Below are 20,346 nucleotides of genomic sequence, written 5' to 3' on the forward strand. Positions count from 1 at the left end.
AAACCTTACACTTAAAACTTTATTTCAATGTAAAATACCTTATATGTATTGTTAGGATAATCTGTACCGATTATTCTGCCATATTAGTTTTCTGCAAACAACCAAGAAAGGAAATCTTACAATTTATTATATTATCGCTAAACTTGTGCCGTGGACGATGGACTCACTGTTTTTGGGTTATTTTTTTTCATAATATGCAAGCGCAACCTTTATTTTGAAATCCTTTCCGTTTTACCTTCCGTAGGATGTAAGTACTTTCAAAGCGTTTCTAAAAAACAAGTTGTCATAATAATAATAATAATAATAATAATAATAATTATTATTATTATTATTATTATATCCATTATCATTATTATTATTACAACAATGGAAAGAAATGAAAATAAAAGTCAAACAATTATAGACTTTTTTAATTTTTATATACTTTATTAATCCCCGAGGGGAAATTCAATTCTTTCACTCTGTTGTCAATTACACACAGGTCCGAACACACACATGCACAAACAGGACCAAGCAACATATTTGTCCTCAGGGGTTTCTACAAATGTATTCTACAAATATAGAATCTGTTGCTTGCAAAAGAGTTTTGAAAACCAAAGGATTAAAAATATATTTCAAAAAAGATAATCCATATACTACTATACGTCGCTTATACTGTTATATTCAATTCCATTTCCATTCCAATTTCGTCAGGTTGTCTGAGGCCAGGTTGTACTCCAGACGGCCCTCTTCTTAGCAACGCTATCCCCCCCCGAGGAATCCTTCTGCGTTCCCTGGCCAGATGAGATCTGCAATCCCACCAGCATGTTCTGGATCTGCCCTGGTGCCTCCTGCCAGTTGGACGTGCTCGGAACACCTCTAACGGGAGGCCCCAGGATCAGATGCCCGAACCACCTCATCTCCCTCCGGATGTCTGAGCTCCTCACTCTATCTAAGGCTGAACCTAGCCACCCTACAAAAGAAACTCATTTCAGCAGCTTGTATCCGCAATCTCATTTTTTCAGTCACTACCTTAAGTTCTCTGGCAGAGAGCCATGGCCTCAGGCTTGAAGGTGCTGAATCTCAGACTCGGCTGCAAACCACCCCAGTGCATGCTGGAGATCACGGTGTGATGAAGCCAACAGAACTACATCATCTGCAAAGAGCAGAGATGCAATTCAAAGATCCCAAACCAGACTCCTTCCACCCCTGATTGCGCCTTAAATTTCTGTCCATGAAAGTCACAAATAGTGGCAGTGGAGGCCAACACTCACTGGACACATGTTTGACTTTGTGCCGGCTACGTGGACACAGCTTTCGCTTCAGTTATACAAGGACCCAGTAGCGACACGGGTAGCCTATCCAGTATTCCCACAGTACCCACTACACAACTCCCTGTGGAACATGGTTGTAAGCATTCTCCAAGTCCACAAAACACATGCACATCTATCTATCTATCTATCTATCTATCTATCTATCTATCTATCTACCTACCTTTTTGGTTGTCTTCAGTGGGAACATGGAGCGGCTTTGTGGTATTAACTACTGCTGGAATAGAAGGGAAATCTAAGAAAATTGACATAATCATTGATTAAGCAAGGAGAGACGTGTTCAGGCTCTCTCTCAAAAACCTGGAAAACAGAGAATATATAGAAGAGTATGAAATGGGTGGAAAGGGGTTATGAGATTTTAGTTAAAATCCAGTAGTTGGCGGTAGTGCGACATTGTGGATGCAAACCATCATTAAAATCAAAGAAGAAGAAGAGGAAGTTGCGTTCTGTAAGGGACGTGTTTGCTTTGCAAACATTTCCCGTTTTGATTTACTGCACATTCCGAGACATTAAACTCTGTGTCAGCCGTGTGTGTGCACGTTACTCAGCGTGTGTAAACACAACAGTGCGAGGCTGGAGGTGCAAAGTCAGCTGGATCACTGAAGTCAGGTGAGCCTTCTTGACCAGACTATATTTACACTAGCTATTGTGATTAAATAATTTCTGGGATACTCCTACTTTAGTTGATTTTTTTTTTTTTTTTTTTACTCCACCACATTTACAGCTTACTTACTTTAAAATTCTTGTTCAGTATGTAAAATGTGATATAAAATGTTACTGTATTTACAGATGTGTTCTTACACATCTCAACAATAAAAAAGGAACGTTAATATAATTAGAGAATAAACACATTGTAACTTTATAACAAGTACTTTTATTCTTGAGACTTTTTTTCTCGTTTATTTTTTATCAGGGACCATGTACAGAGAACACTGGACTCAACAGAGTAAAGATGCACTGCGCCAGATTATAGCTTTTTAGCTAGTTTCCATCTGCAGTCCCTGAAGTGTTGATTACATCTATACAATTGCAATATTGCTACTTTTTACAAAAATAAAGGACACTTTTGTAAAGTACACTCCACATTTTTCAGAACTTAGCCAGTCATAAATTAGCTCATTATAACTGTTTTCCAACACATGGTGTGGAAGTTATTTAGGCCAATGTGTGAGGGGGAGCAACCCTGAGTCTGACCTTTGCAGCAGATCAGTAAGGTTTAATGTGTAACTCTACACCTGCACTGACTGGACAGATTGACTTTATTTCACCAAGCAGACGTGACTCTGGAATGTTCCATGTATCTTGGTGTTTGACCTCCACTCATTTCTTTTTTAAAGGGGAGACAGAAACACCATAACAGTCAGAGCTCATGTGTGTTTGACAACAATACGGCAGCTCATAGAAACCAAGATGATACCATGCATCGGTGTACACAGGAGCCTGGCGTGTTTGCATCGTGCTGTGGGTAAGATTGTTGTTCTTTATTGTGTTATTATTTGATTCCTAGCTCCTCATGTCCACATGTTAAAGTGACCTTAAGCTACACCAGAGCTTCTCAAGCTTCTGTTATTTAAGGCACACTTCTGATTATTAAAGTACTTCAGGGGACCCCCTTCCCAAATAAATGACAAAGGAAAACATAACATGGCAAAAACAGGAGAAAAAATAAACTGGAGCATAATGTTAGCTAGTGAACACTGCAGTGGCGGCTGCTGGTCTTGCAAACAGGGGAAGCTCACTTTAAGTTTACATCATAATAGTTGTCGTATTGTGGCGAGGCAGTAACTTATAAAAGGAGCATTTAATTGAAGCTGTTTTTCAACCACACTCATGCCACAGAACCACAGCAAAACACACCTCAAAGATTTTCAGATGGGTGAAAAGACCTGTTACTTTCCCCACCCTTTGCACCAAATCAATCTGAGGTGTTGATCTGTCCTGCTGTTTAACTCTAAGTTTCTCCTCCTAAGGAAGACTATCAAACGGCTTCGCCAAAATCCGGTTGACAATATTCAAATTGTCTGCTATTATGTGCAGCCTGCTAGCTCGCTCGCTTGCTGGGGCTGCTGTGCGAGGCTAGTTTTACCGTCTGTGAGTGCTTTGGGATGGTGGAGGGGCTCACAGCACCCACTGCTCGTTGGGGACAGTAACTGCAGAGCGACAGAAGTCAGAGTCTCCAAACACGAGTACAGTCTCCAATAACACCAGAAAAAGATGCTAGATTTGTCGCTTGTCGTTTTTAACAAAGAGAAAGTCACTAAGGGGATTGGAAAAGTCTCCAGATCAACTCGGAACAACGGAATGAAACTTGAAAAATGTTCCAGTGGTGGTTTATATTTCAAGATCGCTGATTCGCTCATTTCGCTGTCAATCAAAAAGGGATTCAGCCTCAGACAGATCATCCAATCATCATGCAGAAGCCCAGCGTCCAGGCCAGCCAAGGCCAGCCCACTGCCCCATAGACCCCCAGAGACGCTGAGCGTCCGATGGGCGGGACAAAACCGAGCATTTATCCAATGACTGTCTAGTTTCGCTGCAGTGGAACAACCCACTCTATGCTTCCCCATTGAAGTCTTTGGAATGAATGAGAAGAATGTCGCGTCAGTGACCTGTGATAAGTAGCTGATTCTGAACAAAAGTTGAACGCGTTCTAGCGCATATTTAGTCAATGAAATGTAAACACAACAGCACATATTTGACCACTTATTTCTTGATATTTTAGGGGAAGCTGAGCTTCCCTTGCAGTCTTAAAGCAATCGCCACTGGAACACTGGCAAAACATGTTTGTCTGTCCTAGGCTTGGACAGTATCTATTTTTCATACCTTAGTGAAATTTCATGGTATATGGTATTTGAAGATATTGTTTGTGGTGTAATCTCTAAAGACAGATTCTGCAATCTACATTGTAGACTCTGTCGGCAGCCCTCTGTGAAAGACGACTAGAGAGGAGGGGAGGGCGGGGCTTTGAGTTTGAATGATGTTGTGCTTTAGCCAATCACAATGGAGGGGGCGTGGCCGAGACATGCAGGTGTCCCCAGGAAATGTGTATCTACAGAAACAGCAAGCTCCACGTCCGACTGCTCCACCCAAAATGCCGTCTCGTCAACGTGAAAAAAAATATTTTTTCCAGCGGATGTCTTAGTTACAACATGATTGAGCTAACTGGAGTAGTTTCATGTCGTATCCAACAACGGGAGGCTTTTAGCAGATGACGTCCTGATGTTAGCTTTGCTGCAGCCATTAGCTGTCCCTGTCAGCTGCAGTCTGATGCTTTCTAGACATCGTGATTTCCCATAACTGAATAAATGCCACACATAGCAACACAAAACTGCTTTACTAGCTCAATCATGTTGTAACTAAGATATCTTCATTCATCCTCTTGAGGGTCGCGGGGGGGCTGGAGCCTATCCCAGCTGACATCGGGCGAGAGGCAGGGTACACCCTGGACAGGTCGCCAGACTATCGCAGGGCTGACACATAGAGACAGACAACCATTCACGCTCACATTCACACCTACGGACAATTTAGAGTTACTAAGATATCCGCTGGAAAAAATATTTTATTCACGAACCGTTTATTGAGTTATTACCTTATTTTTATACAGTCTATGGTTATTACAGACACCTCTAACGGCTAACAGCTAACAGTTAGCCCAGCTAATCTACGATGTTATTATTGTTATTATTCACAAAACGTGCACACAGAAATAATGTTTGTTCAGTCATTGTGTTTATAGACTTAACAAACATCAGATTAGTCTACACGGTGATATAGTGACGTGAAAAATGTAATATATAGCTAAACTCTGCTGGTTTTCTACCCAAAGCATTTGTAACACGGCGATTCCCTAGCGGCACCGCCGGAAGTGAAGGGCGTGAGGCCCCTGCACTTCCGTTAGTTGAAAAACTCCGGGCTGTGCCTCCAGAGGTAAAGGAGGAAAAAAAAAGTTGTTTTTTTTTTTTTACCAATGGATTTCCAGATTGTGTGTGGTGTTGCCACAACCCTACCCAACCACCCCCCACTGGCAACTTAGCTGTGTTTCAGTCTAATAAATACACTAAATATCCTCAAAAATGCCAAGAAACGTAATATTCTTACACTTACTTTTCTTACTGAACAGCGAAATACAACACACACCTTCTGAATTTGGGTTTACCTCTTTTACCAAAGTAAGACTAGCTTCACTGTCTTGTTAACTCACAGTTTAGTCAGGAACACTTTAGTCAAAGAAAACTTTATTTCAATTTTCAAGTTTAATATTTGGCGGTATGGCTTTGTTCTGGGGCCTCTATGCCTTTCCTCAGGCCTATGCAGAAAGCCTCTTCCATGTGCCTACGTGGAAAGCATAAGGTGGAGAGAGCACACCTCTCCACCCTTCTGTGTGCCTACGTGGAAAGCCCTAAGGCGGAGAGAGCAAACCTGTCTACCCTTCCACGTGCAAATGAGGAAAGCCTTGAGGCAGAGAGAACTCACCTCCCTGCCTTTCCATGCGCCTACATGGAAAGCCTAAGCAGGGAGAGCAGCAGCAAAGACCCCACGGAACAGAACAGATGACACTGATAAGTCAGACACAACATGAAAAGGAGGAGCTGGGGTGGAGGCAGGTTGCAAAGTAGCTTGCAGAGGAAGCAGCAACAGTAGGCAGGCCAGAGCAGTTTAAAAAGGGTGCGCTGAATGAGATTTGCCAGTTGGTTGCATAGAAAGGAATCATGTGATCTATCAGCTGACTCCCTTCCATCAGTCAGCTGCTCCATCAGTTGATTGGGCTGTTTGAGATCAACTGATGTGTGAGCTGGGCTTGACATTGTGTCCTGTCTGAACTAACACTATGCTCAATTAAAACACTAATACAAATTTGACAGAAACAAAATAAAACTCACCAAAGCCATGTTGGTTAGACTTCTTAGTTGTTTAGTTCATTAGTCCACTGTTCCAGCAAACAACAGCTGTGGACTGATCAAAATTAACCCTCGATTCACTGCGTTAGATGTGAAAATGTGCTTTTTCCTCTGTGACTCTCTGTTGTTTTTGGCCGGCTGTTTACAGCGCTGTTAACGTTATCCCTAACTCTCTCCCCCGGTCGCCATGGTTTTCATTTATGTTAAGTCTTGAGCACATTTAGATTTAAAAATAATTAGCAAAGAAAAAAAAATCAAACCATTTGGCAGGACCTCCTAAAGCCTACTCTATGGCACTCCAGGGCCCACCAGAAAGTTGCTGAGCCACTCAAGAAACCTAAAATTGCTCCCAGTGACTGTGTATGGAGGGAAGTATGTAAGTGACAAATGGACAAAAATTTTGCCATATGCATGAAAAATCTAGAATTTCTCCACATCAAGGTCTGTTGGATCTTTATCAGCTCTCTGATACTTGATACAAAATCTAATACTTTGACATCAGAGCATTTAAAATAAATTGTCATCTGCAGTACATATCACAATTTCTTTTGTAAAACCTTAAAGTTCACAGGTATATTTTTCTTGTAGGTGGAGTTCGGTGGAAAAGCAGCTTTAGACCAGCCCCTCTATTGACAGCTGCTCCTGCTCGTGCCCTCATAGATGAACCGATCAGCATTAAAGGACGTTTCCTGCCCCACACAGTCCTGTCACAGTGTGTACACAAATGCACAGTGATGATGGTGACCTGTGGGAGGCATTCGCCATTATAACACAAATTCAGATGGCACTGTCAACTGTGAGTCATGCTGAGTTTTCTAGTACAATATATTATCTGTTGGATTATATGTAATGCTGTTGTAATAATGTAATTACTCCAGATGTAATGTATTAACTTGTTACAGTTTGTAAAAGAAAACACAATAGTCGCATTGTAGACATAAAAAAGGGTTCAAGTAAATGTAAATACTATTATTATGAGATTAAACCTGAATTCTATTTCAGTGACCCACCATTCAGGTAGATAAGTGTTCACATCTCTTTTAATAAAACTTAAACAGTTACTCAAAATTAAAAAGAGATATGAACTACTAAAAGAGCAATTGGGCTGAATCAAGTGTTAAGTTTTAACTAATAGAGCTGATGAATGTAAAGGGACAATTTACCCTAAAATTGAAAATACGTAGGCTATTTTTCCTCTTGCCTGTAGGAGCTATTTATCAGTCTAGATTGTTTTGGTGGGAGTTGCCCAGTGTTGGAGGTATCTACTGTAGAGATGTCTGCCTTCTTTCAAATATAATGGAACTAGATGGCACTTGGCTTGTGGTGCTTAAAGCACCAAAACATACTTCAGCATCACTTCAACAAAACTCAACATCAGTGTCTCTTTCCAGAAGTCATGACCTAAACCACACCCGTTGTGAGCAGTTTCATGCAGGAATTATTTTCTCTCTTCTGATCTACACTTTCCAACAGTGAACAGTATCACTACACAGAAGGAAGCATTCATCTACTGCTAGCTCACTTACCACCATTGCGCAAGCTAACGTTGAGGCCCAGACACACCAAACGGACATTAACGAACCAGTGGCAACAAAAGCCAACTGTTGCGTCACCTTTGGCAGTGTCTTGGCCAAAAAGTTACACAAGCACACACTGCAAAGACTATAGCCGACGGTCAACCAGCATGAAAGTTCTGAGGAAATGATTCTCCACACCAGCAGATGGCGGCATTCTGTATTGGTCATTCAGACTGGAAGACCATCTTGGCACTAGTTAGCCAGTTAGCACATTAACAACACCAGCCAATGTTGAAAGAACAGAGCATATTTACTGTGCACCAGTGAACAGTAACACAGATTATCATGAAACACTTGCTCAATGGCTCAAAGAAAACAATCTCATTTTATAACACATTTGCTATTGTCCATTAGTAGATGCACGCTTCCTTCAGCACAGTGTTACAGTGGGTGGGTATAGTCAGTGCCGTAGAATATAACAGAGTCGCAACAACGGTAGTCCAAAATGTTTGTGCGTCACGTGACTCATGTAGACCTCGGATAGTTCCCGGAAGTTACTGGTGGGCGTTTAAATACATAATACTGAAAGACAGAACTCCAATTTTTGGTAAGTAGCTGTCAATAACTACATTTATTTGTAATATACATGTAGCACGCCATAAACAGTTACATCTTTATGTTGTTTTTTAAAGTAAAATGTACTAATATTTGAAGATTAGTGTTAGTTTACTACAGTTAGGTAAGACTCTATTAATCCCAACCTTGGAAATTCACGTTACAGCAGCTCAGAGCAGAGGCAATAGAAAAAGGATAAAACATTTTTTAAATACAAATTAGACTTAATGAAAATAATAGAAAATCCATATACACCTTTCACTGAAACAGATACTGTATGCTCATGATTAATAGCTGCACAGGATGAGTGTAATATGCATGTGTAGTATTCTTACTGTAAAAATATAGGAATGTATAGATATCCCACAGGAAGTGGCAAAATATTGCACACAGGAATATTACACAGTATGTACACAGTGCACAGTTTAAATATAAGGGATGCAGATAAGGATATGTATTTATATATGTATACAGGCCAGTATAATATTAATGACATAGCATAATTATATGATAGAAATGTATTATTACACAGTATAACTATGTGTAATGTGTATATAACATATATTAGTGTCTGCCTTGTTTAAGTATGTCAGTCTTTCCTTAACTTGGTGAAACAGGATGTTGCTTTTATTGCTTTAAATTATGTTTTCAATTCTGTCCTTAGTCTTGTATGGTCGTCAAGAGTAATCACATCCTAACATTTATTGATAATGTAATGGTTGTAATGATTTATAACTATTGTTATCTTAATTACTTTCAGTGGGACAGAAGGAGACCTACGGGTGACTACCAATGACTGTCAAGTGACAGCACAATGGGTCACTGGGCTAGCAGCAACAGCAGCAGCAGTTTATAGACATATATATTTTATGTATCTTTGTCTTTTACTATGTACTTATTTACTATAACAAATTAATTTTTAATAAACTCAGAAACATGACTTGGATGTCAAGCACTTTGTCTGTGCCCTTCCTTCTGTGTTGTTCTCTCAGTCTCCACCATGGTGCTGTGTGGGGATGTACCAGTCGTTTAGAGAGAGAGGTACACATGCACAATTTCTTCATTGACACAGAGATGAGAAATTTTTTTTGGCCTAAGTCAGCAGGAGTAACCTGAGACTCACTACAGACTACAACAACAAAAATATGTAAGGTTATCATTCTCAAATACTGCATTAGCACATTTCCACAAACAAAGACATCACTATTGGGAAGCTCAGTGTTTGGTTTATTAAAAATAAGGAACAGAGAAAGGCTTGCAAAACCCACAGAGTTGAGACTCAGGGTAAGGGGGTTGTTTCATTGCGGGTGAGTTCAGGCTCCATTGCATCCCCCTGTTGTTCTTGTGCTGAAAGAGAAAAAAAAGAAAGAGGAGATATGGTTAGGCACACGTATATATGCCTGGGTCTGACGTTGCCTTGTGAGATAAGGCTCAAGTATGACAAGTGGCATCAGTTTTAATTGCATTTGTTTGAAGTTGTCTCATGTATAAAGTGTTCCCGAATACTGTTTGCATTCAACCACTATGGGATATGTCTGTGGGTAGACAAAAGTGAGTTGTGTGTGGGAAGTCACTGCAGGCACATTTTGGTGCAGACCAGTTTGCCAAGACCAAAAAGGGCAAGACAAAGCTTAGAGCAGATTTAATTCCCACCATCTTTGTGCATCATGCTGTGAGCACCCCTGCACCACAATGCACCCCTGGACCTGTAACATCATTGTTATTGCCACTCCTGAACTGTAACATGAATGGTCCTCATCCTGCAGCACTCCTGACACGAGGCATGCAGCATCACTGCAGTATAATTCCTTAAAATGTTTACTTATATTTCAGTGTTGGGTGCTGTTGTAACTGATCAGCACACTGGAAACCAGCAGGTGGGTCTACCAGCTCTGGTGTATTAATTTGCACTTGTCATAGTGACTGACTGGCAAGCCAATTTGCTTTTGTTGTGCTAACCTCAGCATCTGCCTACTGTGTTTCATATGACTGGCTCTCAAATATTCATCCCTATCTCATAAGTTATCAGACTTTGATCCTGTGTCTGGTCGTCCCTGTGTCCACAGTTACCTGTTTATTTGAAAAGGTCTAGGCTATTTAATTGTTTAATATCATCACACTGTTATTTATATAAGCAGAGGATTTTAATACAAAGTTACAACCACTACATGTGAATGCGTGAATCGGTCAGATCTGCACTCCAGAGGAGAGCCTTCATCAGACTATACAATATCGCCCACTACTGGATTTGTAAGTTAATGAACTGTAATTAAAACTATGTGCTTTAATTAGCCGCTATGAAACAACATGACCCTCTTCTATTTTATAATGCCTACTAATATTATAATATTATAATGACGGTAACTGGTAATATGCAATTTATTACATTTTCAAAGTAACTTGCCCAAGACTGTATATCATATATTATATTCAATATAATTACTTATATAATTAATATAAAATGCAGTATAATACATATTAAGTATGATTCCTTATCTCTGGAACCACTTGAAACACACCTTGTTAAGTTTTAAGTCTCACCAAGATCGACTCAGCACTTATCTGCAGCGTCCTCTCTCACACAGTGGTCCTGCAGCATCACGGCTCCGCCACCACCCAGTGCTCCTACAGCAGGTTACAAATATACAAGATTACATATCTAATACTGTGATAGAATATATGTTTAGCATGATCATATGTATAATACAGTAATATATACATACATTTGGTATTTAGAATAATTCCCCATTTAGCTTGGTATGTTTCATTTATCAAAATTACTTAATCTTGTGTTTTAAATCTTATTCAGGTCCTCAAACTTCCCTCACTTCGCTATCAGTGTAATATCAGCTGAGCTGTAACATATTATAGACAGGTATACTCAACAGAATCACAAAGCCTAAAAAACAGACCATAAGTTACGTTTTTGTTTAATTTCACCTCCTCCACTCAACAATCACGCAGCAATGTCATATTTAACTGAGCTAATATTCAATAATCGCAAAAAGTCAGGACTGGAAGCACTCTAACTTGCCAATGTTAGATAAAATGGTTTAGGAGAAGACAATTTAAAACTAACAGACTGTTCATGGTTAGCATTACCTGTATGGTGTGTACAGTATGTACAGTGTCCTAGCCTAATCTGTTATCTTATCTTTAACATTGCATAAATCTACTAATTTAATGGGGGATAATCCACTAACAAGCTTTAATGCACATGTTAATTTAGATAAGTTGTGCTGATAATGTAAAATTTGAGTCTTTGGACATCTTACCCGTTAAAAGTACAACACAGCCGGTCTTTTCTGCTGTAACTCCATTGCGCTGCTAGCATGTGCCGCTTACTTCCGGGAACTATTGAGAGGCTCCGCAAACCGCCATTGCTGTGAAAAAAATGGCCCATTAGAGTGAATGGAGATGACGCGACTCTCTATTCAAGGGCTCTGGGTATAGTTTGGTAGAAAGAAAATAGTTCCTACTGGAGCTGTCAAACAATTAATTTTTTTTAAATTGCAATTAATCGCTGAATTTCAACAGTTAATCGTGATTAATCACACTTTTATCGCAGGTTTAAAATGTCAGAACTTTGCATTTTAAAACAGTCCATATGAACAATGTGAGTGTTTTGATTGGGAATCAAAGTAATGCAAAGAAATGTAGTTTATCATGACTTGACTTTTAGATTTATTTCTTAAAAATCAGTGCTGCACTGTTACAACAGTGTGGTCAAAGAGGCAAAATGGCAGCACACAATTAACCGTCTGAGCCCCACATGTTGTAGACCTGTTTTTGTCTTTTTTGGGAGGGGTCTGGGGATCTTTTAGGGGAGATAACAGGTCAACAATATGCCACATAGAAGTTGTATATATCACCTGAAAGCTGGAAACCTAACAATTTGAGATGCAGCTCAGCACTGTTTATCAAGTTTTTACATAGATTTGTGATAAATATTTTATGCAAAGAAGTGCATAATTTGTGCCCAGTAATTCATGGGACCAGCATAAAGTGGGCACCTTTGTAAGGGGGAGTTTTATGGGTATCCACAGAACCTATTTATCTCCAGCATTTGGTGACTCACACCAGAACAACTTTGATTAATAAATGGCACTACAAGTAAGAGGAAAAAATATGTTTCTTTGATTTTGGGATGAACTGTCCTTTAACATTGAATCTGTGTATCATGAAAACAACTGTTAGAAATTAAACTATTTGAACCATTTAGACTTTTATGCAGGCAGCTGCTGATCTTTCTCCTCTCTTTCTTTCTGTCTCTTCAATAGTGACCAGGGATCATTCAGTCGGGGGTTCATATTTGGGCTGTGAGCCAATGGGACTGTTCTGGGGACTGCAGCCAGCTCCTGGTTCAAGAGAAGGTTTAAGGCAGGTGGTGAAAACAAGCTCACTGAGAGCTAAAGAAAATTTAAAACAAGTTTGTGGCATCAAACCTGACTGTGTGTCGTCTTATACACTTGTAGCAAAGCTGAACTTCTCTGCCAACACTGTTACTGTTATTGTTTCATTTCCTGACTGAAATGTGCTCTTTCTGACAGGCTGAGAAAGAAAAATGTAGAGACTCCATACATAGTGCTCATGTCCTTACTGGAGGGCCACGTTTCACCCAGTGAGAGACAGAGCACCGAGCTGGCTGCTGTAACTACTGAGCGCTGGTACATGGCACCTGGTGTACAGAGAAAAGAGATTCGCCAGGATGGAGTTGTCGGGACGTTGTTTTTACCTCCCGGTGAGCACGAGATTTGAAGCACTCACTCACACATTTTAAGACTGCCCTGGACAAACTGTGTCCTCTGAACAGCACCTACTGTACTGATTTCCTGCAGGCCCTGGCCCATTTCCAGCCATGCTGGACTTGTGGGGAATGGGTGGAGGACTGGAGGAGTACCGCTCCGCCCTTTTTGCATCCAGGGGCTATGCTAGCTTGTCCCTTGCCTACTTCAAACACAAAGATTTGCCTGGCCCACAAAGTAGAATCAATGTTGGTGATCCATATTTCAAAGTAAGATGAGAGGCTTTAACCTATTATATGCTATGTTTTCTCTGCAACATGTGTACGTCTCACTTAAATAAAACTCACATTTACTTTCATGACTTTGTCATCACCTCAAAAAAAAAAAAAAAAAAAAATTGTTTTGTTTGCACAGTCAGCATTCCACCTCCTTCAAGATCATCCTCAGGTCTGTGCCGACAGAATTGGGATCATCGGTTCCTCCTATGGAGTCTACTTGACTCTTCGAATGGCCACTCAGACTGGTGTCAAAGTATGTCAGAAAGGTCTCTCTCTGTCACCTTTTTCTGAATTGACAGTTACATAGCACACAATACATACATACATACTAAGCTTCATGTACATGAAATATCACACCTAGAATGAACAGCTATAAAAACACTATGGATATATAGTTTAGGCTGAGGAATAGAGATTTTGGTGAGTTTACTTTGACTTTAAACAACTATTGTTCTCCCCTCCAGCCATTCTGTTTGATTTGTATCAACGGCCCAGTAGGAAACATCGTCAAGCTCTCAGATCCAGATGGCAGGACTGTAGACGTTGATAGGTAAATAGTAATTAGAGATGCAGCTTGTAGGATATTACTGTTATGACATCTCTGTGGGGTTATTGCAAGGATCCGTCTGATCTGATCTGATCTAGTATCAAGTGTGAAGTCTATTGACTACAGTTACAATACAATAACGTTTATTTGTTTAAGAAGGGACAGTGTACATCAATAAACATTCCTTTTAAAGAAAAAAGAAAATGCAGACGCACCCAATTGCAGCCAGGGGCTGATTTACATTGGTAGTCCCCCTGCCAAATGTTTACCAGCATAGTTCCTAAAAGGTAGTATAAAATCAATACAGTACACATAAAATATAACAGTCTTATCGTTGCAGTATAGAGTCAGCGACACATAACAGAAGTATTGCACACATCATATTGCCTCCAGTGCCTTAAGTATGTATATGCTTTACGCCCTGTTTCTGGGTGCAACCAGGTAATGAGCAGACGGGGGAGAGGGGGCTGTATGGGGTGTGTGAATAGTGTGTTAGCCTGTAGCAATGCAGAGTCCAGTACATACAGTGCCCTCCAAAAGTATTGGAACAGTGAGTCCAATTCGTTTACTTTTGTTGTAGACTGAAAACATTTGGGTTTGACATCAAAAGATGAATATGAGACAAGAGATCAACATTTCAGCTTTTATTTCCAGGTATTTACATCTGGATCTGATACACAACTTAGAAGATAGCATTATTTGTAATGGAACACAAAATTTTTAGGTGAGCAAAAGTATTGGAACATATAAACTTAAAATAGATTAAAGTGAATGAGACTTAATATTTAGTTGCAAATCCTTTGCTTTCAATAACTGCATCAAGCCTGTGACCCATTGACATCACCAAACTTTTGCATTCTTCTTTTGTGATGCTTTTTCAGGCTTTCACCGCAGCCTCTTTCAGTTGTTGTTTGTTTTGGGGGGTTACTCCCTTCAGTCTCCTCTTCAGCAGGTAAAATGCATGCTCTATTGGGTTTAAGTCTGGAGACTGACTTGGCCAGTCTAAAACCTTCCACTTCTTGCCCCGATGAACTCCTTTGTTGTTTTGGCAGTGTGTTTTGGGTCGTTATCTTGCTGCATGATGAAGGATCTCCCAATCAGTTTGGTTGCATCTTTTTTTAAATTAGCAGACAAAATGTTTCTGTAGACTTCTGAGTTCATTTTGCTGCTGCCATCATATGTTACATCATCAATGAAGATGAAAGAGCCCGTCCCAGAAGAAGCCATGCAAGCCCAAGCCATGACATTACCTCCACCGTGTTTCTCAGATGAGCTTGTATGTTTGGGATCATGAGCAGATCCTTTCTTTCTCCAAACTTTCGCCTTTCCGTCACTTTGGAAGAAGTTAATCTTTGTCTCATCAGTCCATAAAACTTTTTCCCAGAATTTTTGAGGCTCATCTCTGTACCTTTTGGTAAATTCCAGCCTGGCCTTCCTATTCTTCTTGCTAATGAGTGGTTTGCATCTTCTGGTGTAGCCTCTGTACTTTTGTTCATGAAGTCTTCTGCGAACAGTAAATTGTGATACTTTCACTCCTGCCCTCTGGAGGCTGTTGCTGATGTCACTAACAGTTGTTTTAGGGTCTTTCTTTACAGCTCTCACAATGTTTCTGTCATCAACTGCTGAGGTTTTCCTTGGTCTACCTGCTCTGATTGATTGTCCATCTTCTCTCAGATTCACAATTGCTTCTTTTTCAACCATAGACAGCTCTCTGGTTTTCATGTTGGTTCCACCTCTAAATGCAGTCTGCACAGGCAAAATCTATCGTACCCAATCTGAAACTGAGCTCAGACATTCAGTGCTATTTATTGTTTGAATAATCAATGTAATTGGGAGACACCTGGGCAACAAAACACACCTGTCAGTGACATGTTCCAATACTTTTGCTCTCATGAAAAATGGGTAGGTTCAAACAAAAGGTGCTATCTTCTAAGTTGTGTATCAGATCCAGATGTAAATACCTGGAAATAAAAGCTGAAATGTTGATCTCTTGTCCCATATTCATCTTTTGATGTCAAACCCAAATATTTTCAGTCTACAACAAAAATAAAGGAATTGGCCTCACTGTTCCAATACTTTTGGAGGGCACTGTAGATCTTGTTGTGGTTGTGATCAGTTGTGATAGATGACAGTAATAGATGTGGAGACATTGGGGGTTAAAGTGTTGGAGTAATGTAAAACATTAGAAATTAAAGTGCTGTAGAGCTATTTTTCAAGAGCTGTTAGTTACTTTGCAAAGTACATGGTAAACATTTGAGCCTGACCAGAAAAAAAAAGAAAAAAGAGATAGATAAATAATAATAAATAAATAAGAAAAAGAAAGAGAAAAAGAAAAAAGAAATAAATAGTTAAATAAATAATAAACAGCAGCCAGAGGAGCAGGGACTGTTTGAGGGTGTGTAGATGGAGTGTAAAACTGCAGCAATGCAAGGTCCAGTTCATAGTTCTTGTTGTAGTTGTGATTAACTGGTTGTAGGAGTCCGTTATATTGTAAAGTGCGTGGTAACTAAACGCAAAAAAGAAGGAGAGAAAGAACCATAGAATAAAATAGAAGAAAAAGGAGAGAAAAGAAAAAGACATATGTTGTATATCAACTCATTAACTGTGGTTACAAATTTGTGTACTTTTTAGCCACTTCTTAAGATTTATTTTGAAAGTGGCATATGTGTTACAGTCCCGTATCATAGATGGTTGTAGTTTTAGTCTTGTAGACTGAACAGTTTATTGTTAATTTAATTGTCTAAATGATGGAGAGCTAGTAAAATAGCTTTTTTGGTATTCAACCCAGACTTTATGAAGCTCAGAAGCAGAACATGTTAATCATACAGAATGTTTTCAAAATTTTCACCAAAGACAGATCAAAAATAATACGTGATGCGTTTTTCTCTGTCCTTATAGTAACAAGAAATATAGGACGTATGATGATGAAGGCTATGTGAGTTTCAAAGACATCACCTTGCCTGCAAACCTTAATCCTAAGGGCAAAGTGAAGGTGAGGACTTAACAGTCAATATGCATATTGATATTTTATATGGATGAACAAAACTTTGCTCCAGAATGACATCTTGTGTTTTCTTTCTTTCTTTCTTTTTTCTTTTGCAGTTAGAGCATATCGCCCATCCATTGATGTACATAGTGGGTGAAGATGACCAGAACGCTTCAATCATAGAGAACGCAGACGTGGTAGACTGTCTTTTTTAAACTTTTTTTTCCACTATTACAAATTATTGTTGTTGGAAAGCATTTATAAAGTATTCCTGGACAAATGTTCAGTGCAAACCATGTTGTTCATAGTATTTAGTTATATGTGGTCTTTGTTATGTCAAACATTAGAGCAGTCAAAGACACAATAACTTTAGTTGTAAATGAAAAAGATTTTTAAAGTTGTTAGCTGTGAGACTCACTGTATTGCTCTAGTATGCATGTGTTTATGAGCTCACCGCAGTGGCGCAGCTAGAATTTTTTTCTAGGGGTGGCCAGATGGGGCCGCTGAATCTCTTGGGATGACACAGAATTGAAAAACCATTACTGAAGTTCAAGGATGCTATTAAGCTATTTTATTATAGGCGAGCTGAAAACTGTTGATATGAGAGTTAAGGAATCACATACTGACATACTTAATTTTATCATTTTACAGTTGATGTACATAGACTAATACCAGTACAGTTAACATTTTGGGTTCCACAACAATCCTGTTTTAATGTGTTATGTACACCCCCAATTAAAAAAAAAGCTGGGACGCTGTATAAAACGTGAATAAAAACAGAATGCAATGATTTGCAAATCTTTCAAATTGTTTCTGAAAATCATGGATGTCGTGTCCTCTGGTCTAAAGAGGAAAAGGACCGTCCAGACTGTTCCTACCTCAAAGTTTAAAGCCAACATCTCTGATGGTATGTGGGTGTGTTAGTGTCCATGGCATCATGGGTAACTTGCACATCTGTGAGGGCTTTGTTAATGTCAGTCCTATATCAAGCAAGGACGGGAAAGAATTTCACTTTCAAAACATCGACAATTAGTGTCCTCAGTTACCAAGGTGATATAATACAGTAAACATGCTCCTGTCCCAACTTTTTTAGAACGTGTTGCAGGCATCAAATTCAGAATGAGTGTATATTTACAAAAAGCAATCAGTTTAATCACATTGAACATTAAATATCTTGTCTTTGTACTATATTCAATTGAATATAAGTCAAAAAGGATTTGCAAATCATTGCATTCGGTTTATATTTAGGTTTTACACAGCGCCCCAACTTTTTTGGAAATGCATGTGTTAGGCGATTCATTGATCTTCAAATCATTGTCCTCTCTCTTAAAAAGACAACTATACAGCTTTAATATGAATGAGTACATTTATTGTGAGGAACACATCGACTTGCAACAAGCCCTCTCAAGGAGACTTGTGGGTACTATAGAACCCATTTTCATTCAGATATCTTGAGGTGAGAGTTCAAGGGACCTCCTTTGGTCATGCCAGTTTTTCCCTCACCAACAATGAGTAGCCCCCATACCAAAGGATGCCTTAGGTTGTGTAGTTTCACAACATACCACTGTATATTTAATCTAACTAGCTATCTTAAAATGAGGATGCAACAGCCTCTTAGAGACAGCAATGTCTTTAAGTAATTATTTTTGCCAGAGGGGAGCTGTTATAGGAATTGTTTCAGGGTGGCCATGGTACCACTGGCTCACTGTAAAGTGTTTAGTTGTTGTTTTAGCTCTGTTTTATTGATCATCAGATCGAGGAGACCCTGAAGGCTGCGGGAAAATCCCATCTGTTCACCCGTGTGTCGTACCCCGGTGCTGGTCACCTGATTGAACCACCTTACACACCACACTCAAGGCGTCCTGTGGAGTGTCAAACCCAAAAAAAGTGAGCCCTGTCCCAGAGCTGCATTTTTTTGTTCAGCCAAATCCCATTTAATAACTTTTGATTGCATCGTTAATGTCAGACCAGCAAGTGTAATAGAAACTACTAACTATTATGGAAAATAATAGTGATAGTAAATCTGTCCTGCTTTGTACCATCTGCAGTGTTCACTCTGTGGGGAGGTCACCCTGCACCCCACGCTGCTGCCCAGGAAGATGCCTGGAAAAAGATCCTGGATTTTATGGAAACTAATCTGAGAGGATGAATCTTGACATTAAAAATATCTCATCACAGATGTGATGGAAAATGCTTCATGTCTCTGAGTTTTACATTCAGAGAAGTGGGGGGGGGGGACTTTTAAGATAAAAAGGACCTCCCAGAACTTATCAATATAAACTGAATCTGAATGGTGCCTTGCTATGAACCTTGACTCTGTCGCTCCTTTTACAACCAGAGAATGCACTTGGATGAAATCAGCGCCATGGTTGTCAGAGGGCACTCAAATGGGTTTGAGAAAGGCTTGAATGTTGGTGGTGTATGAAAAGGAGACTGTTCGCCTTGCCTGGGTCAAGTGTTTTAAGGAGTATAAACGTGCACTCTCAGCTGCTATGACAGCATGTTTTTCTTAGCTGAGTAACATCAATAAAAATAATCCAGTTTCTGTTTGATGCTGTTGTTAATCAAATACAGAATACCCCTGCCAATAGCTCTTCATTCAATGCTGGTGATTTTCTGAAATTTTTTCAAGTAGGATTGACTCAGAGATAAAATTACTGGTTAACACTCCTCTCAGAATGACGGCTATGAACTTTCCAATACTTTGAGCTATGTGGACACTAAGGTTTGGACCAACGGGACCCTTCCACAGTTTGAAATAATTTCCCTTTAGGACTATACCAGTGTGGTAACTGCTTCAAAATCTACAACCTGTATATCAGATTCTATATTGTCTGATCCAGTGATACTCAACTTGTGGGCCAAACCTTGCCCACACTGGGGTGCCAGGGCGGCCCGCTGACCAGTCTAGGGATTTTTTTTCATAGGCAGGAGAGGATTCCCCCAGACCCCACGAAGGAGGGCCTTCGAATGCTCTGAGTGTCCTTAAATCCTAGACATGTCCCTGCGTACACCTGACCTGTCTGGGGCCAATGCCAGTGGATTTGCCTCTTCGCAAGATGAATAAGGACATCAAATGTTGAAAGGTTTAAGACAGGCAGTTAATTTATTATAAATTTATAAATTTAATTATTTTTAAAAAAACAACGTAGGGGTGGTGATATTGAAAGAAGACTCCTTCAAAGGGAGACCTACTGGATCTTCTTTCTCAATACCATGTCACCTAATGGCCTTAATGAGGATTTTGACATTAGGCCCTTTTTGTGAACTGGTATTTGGTGTTGTTATTCTCCGTGCAGTGTTCCTGTTTAAAACTGTACTCTTTTTTAAAACTGCAATCCCATGTTTGTTTGTTTTGTTTGTTTCTACAAAATTATAAAAAATCTTAAAATATTTACTAAAATAAAAAATTCTAAAAAGTTTCTTGTCTAATAGTAAAGTTGTCTCTTT

General features: G+C 39.6%; 1 pseudogene; it reads left to right on the forward strand.

Moving 5' to 3' along the window:
- The first annotated feature begins 1,748 nt into the window (after window positions 1-1,748).
- On the forward strand, window positions 1,749-20,183 carry LOC125897991 (acyl-coenzyme A thioesterase 1-like; annotated as a pseudogene).
- The last annotated feature ends 163 nt before the right edge of the window (window positions 20,184-20,346 follow it).

This window comes from Epinephelus fuscoguttatus, linkage group LG1 (genome assembly GCF_011397635.1).
Source record: "Epinephelus fuscoguttatus linkage group LG1, E.fuscoguttatus.final_Chr_v1".
NCBI classification, from domain to species: Eukaryota; Metazoa; Chordata; class Actinopteri; order Perciformes; family Serranidae; genus Epinephelus; species Epinephelus fuscoguttatus.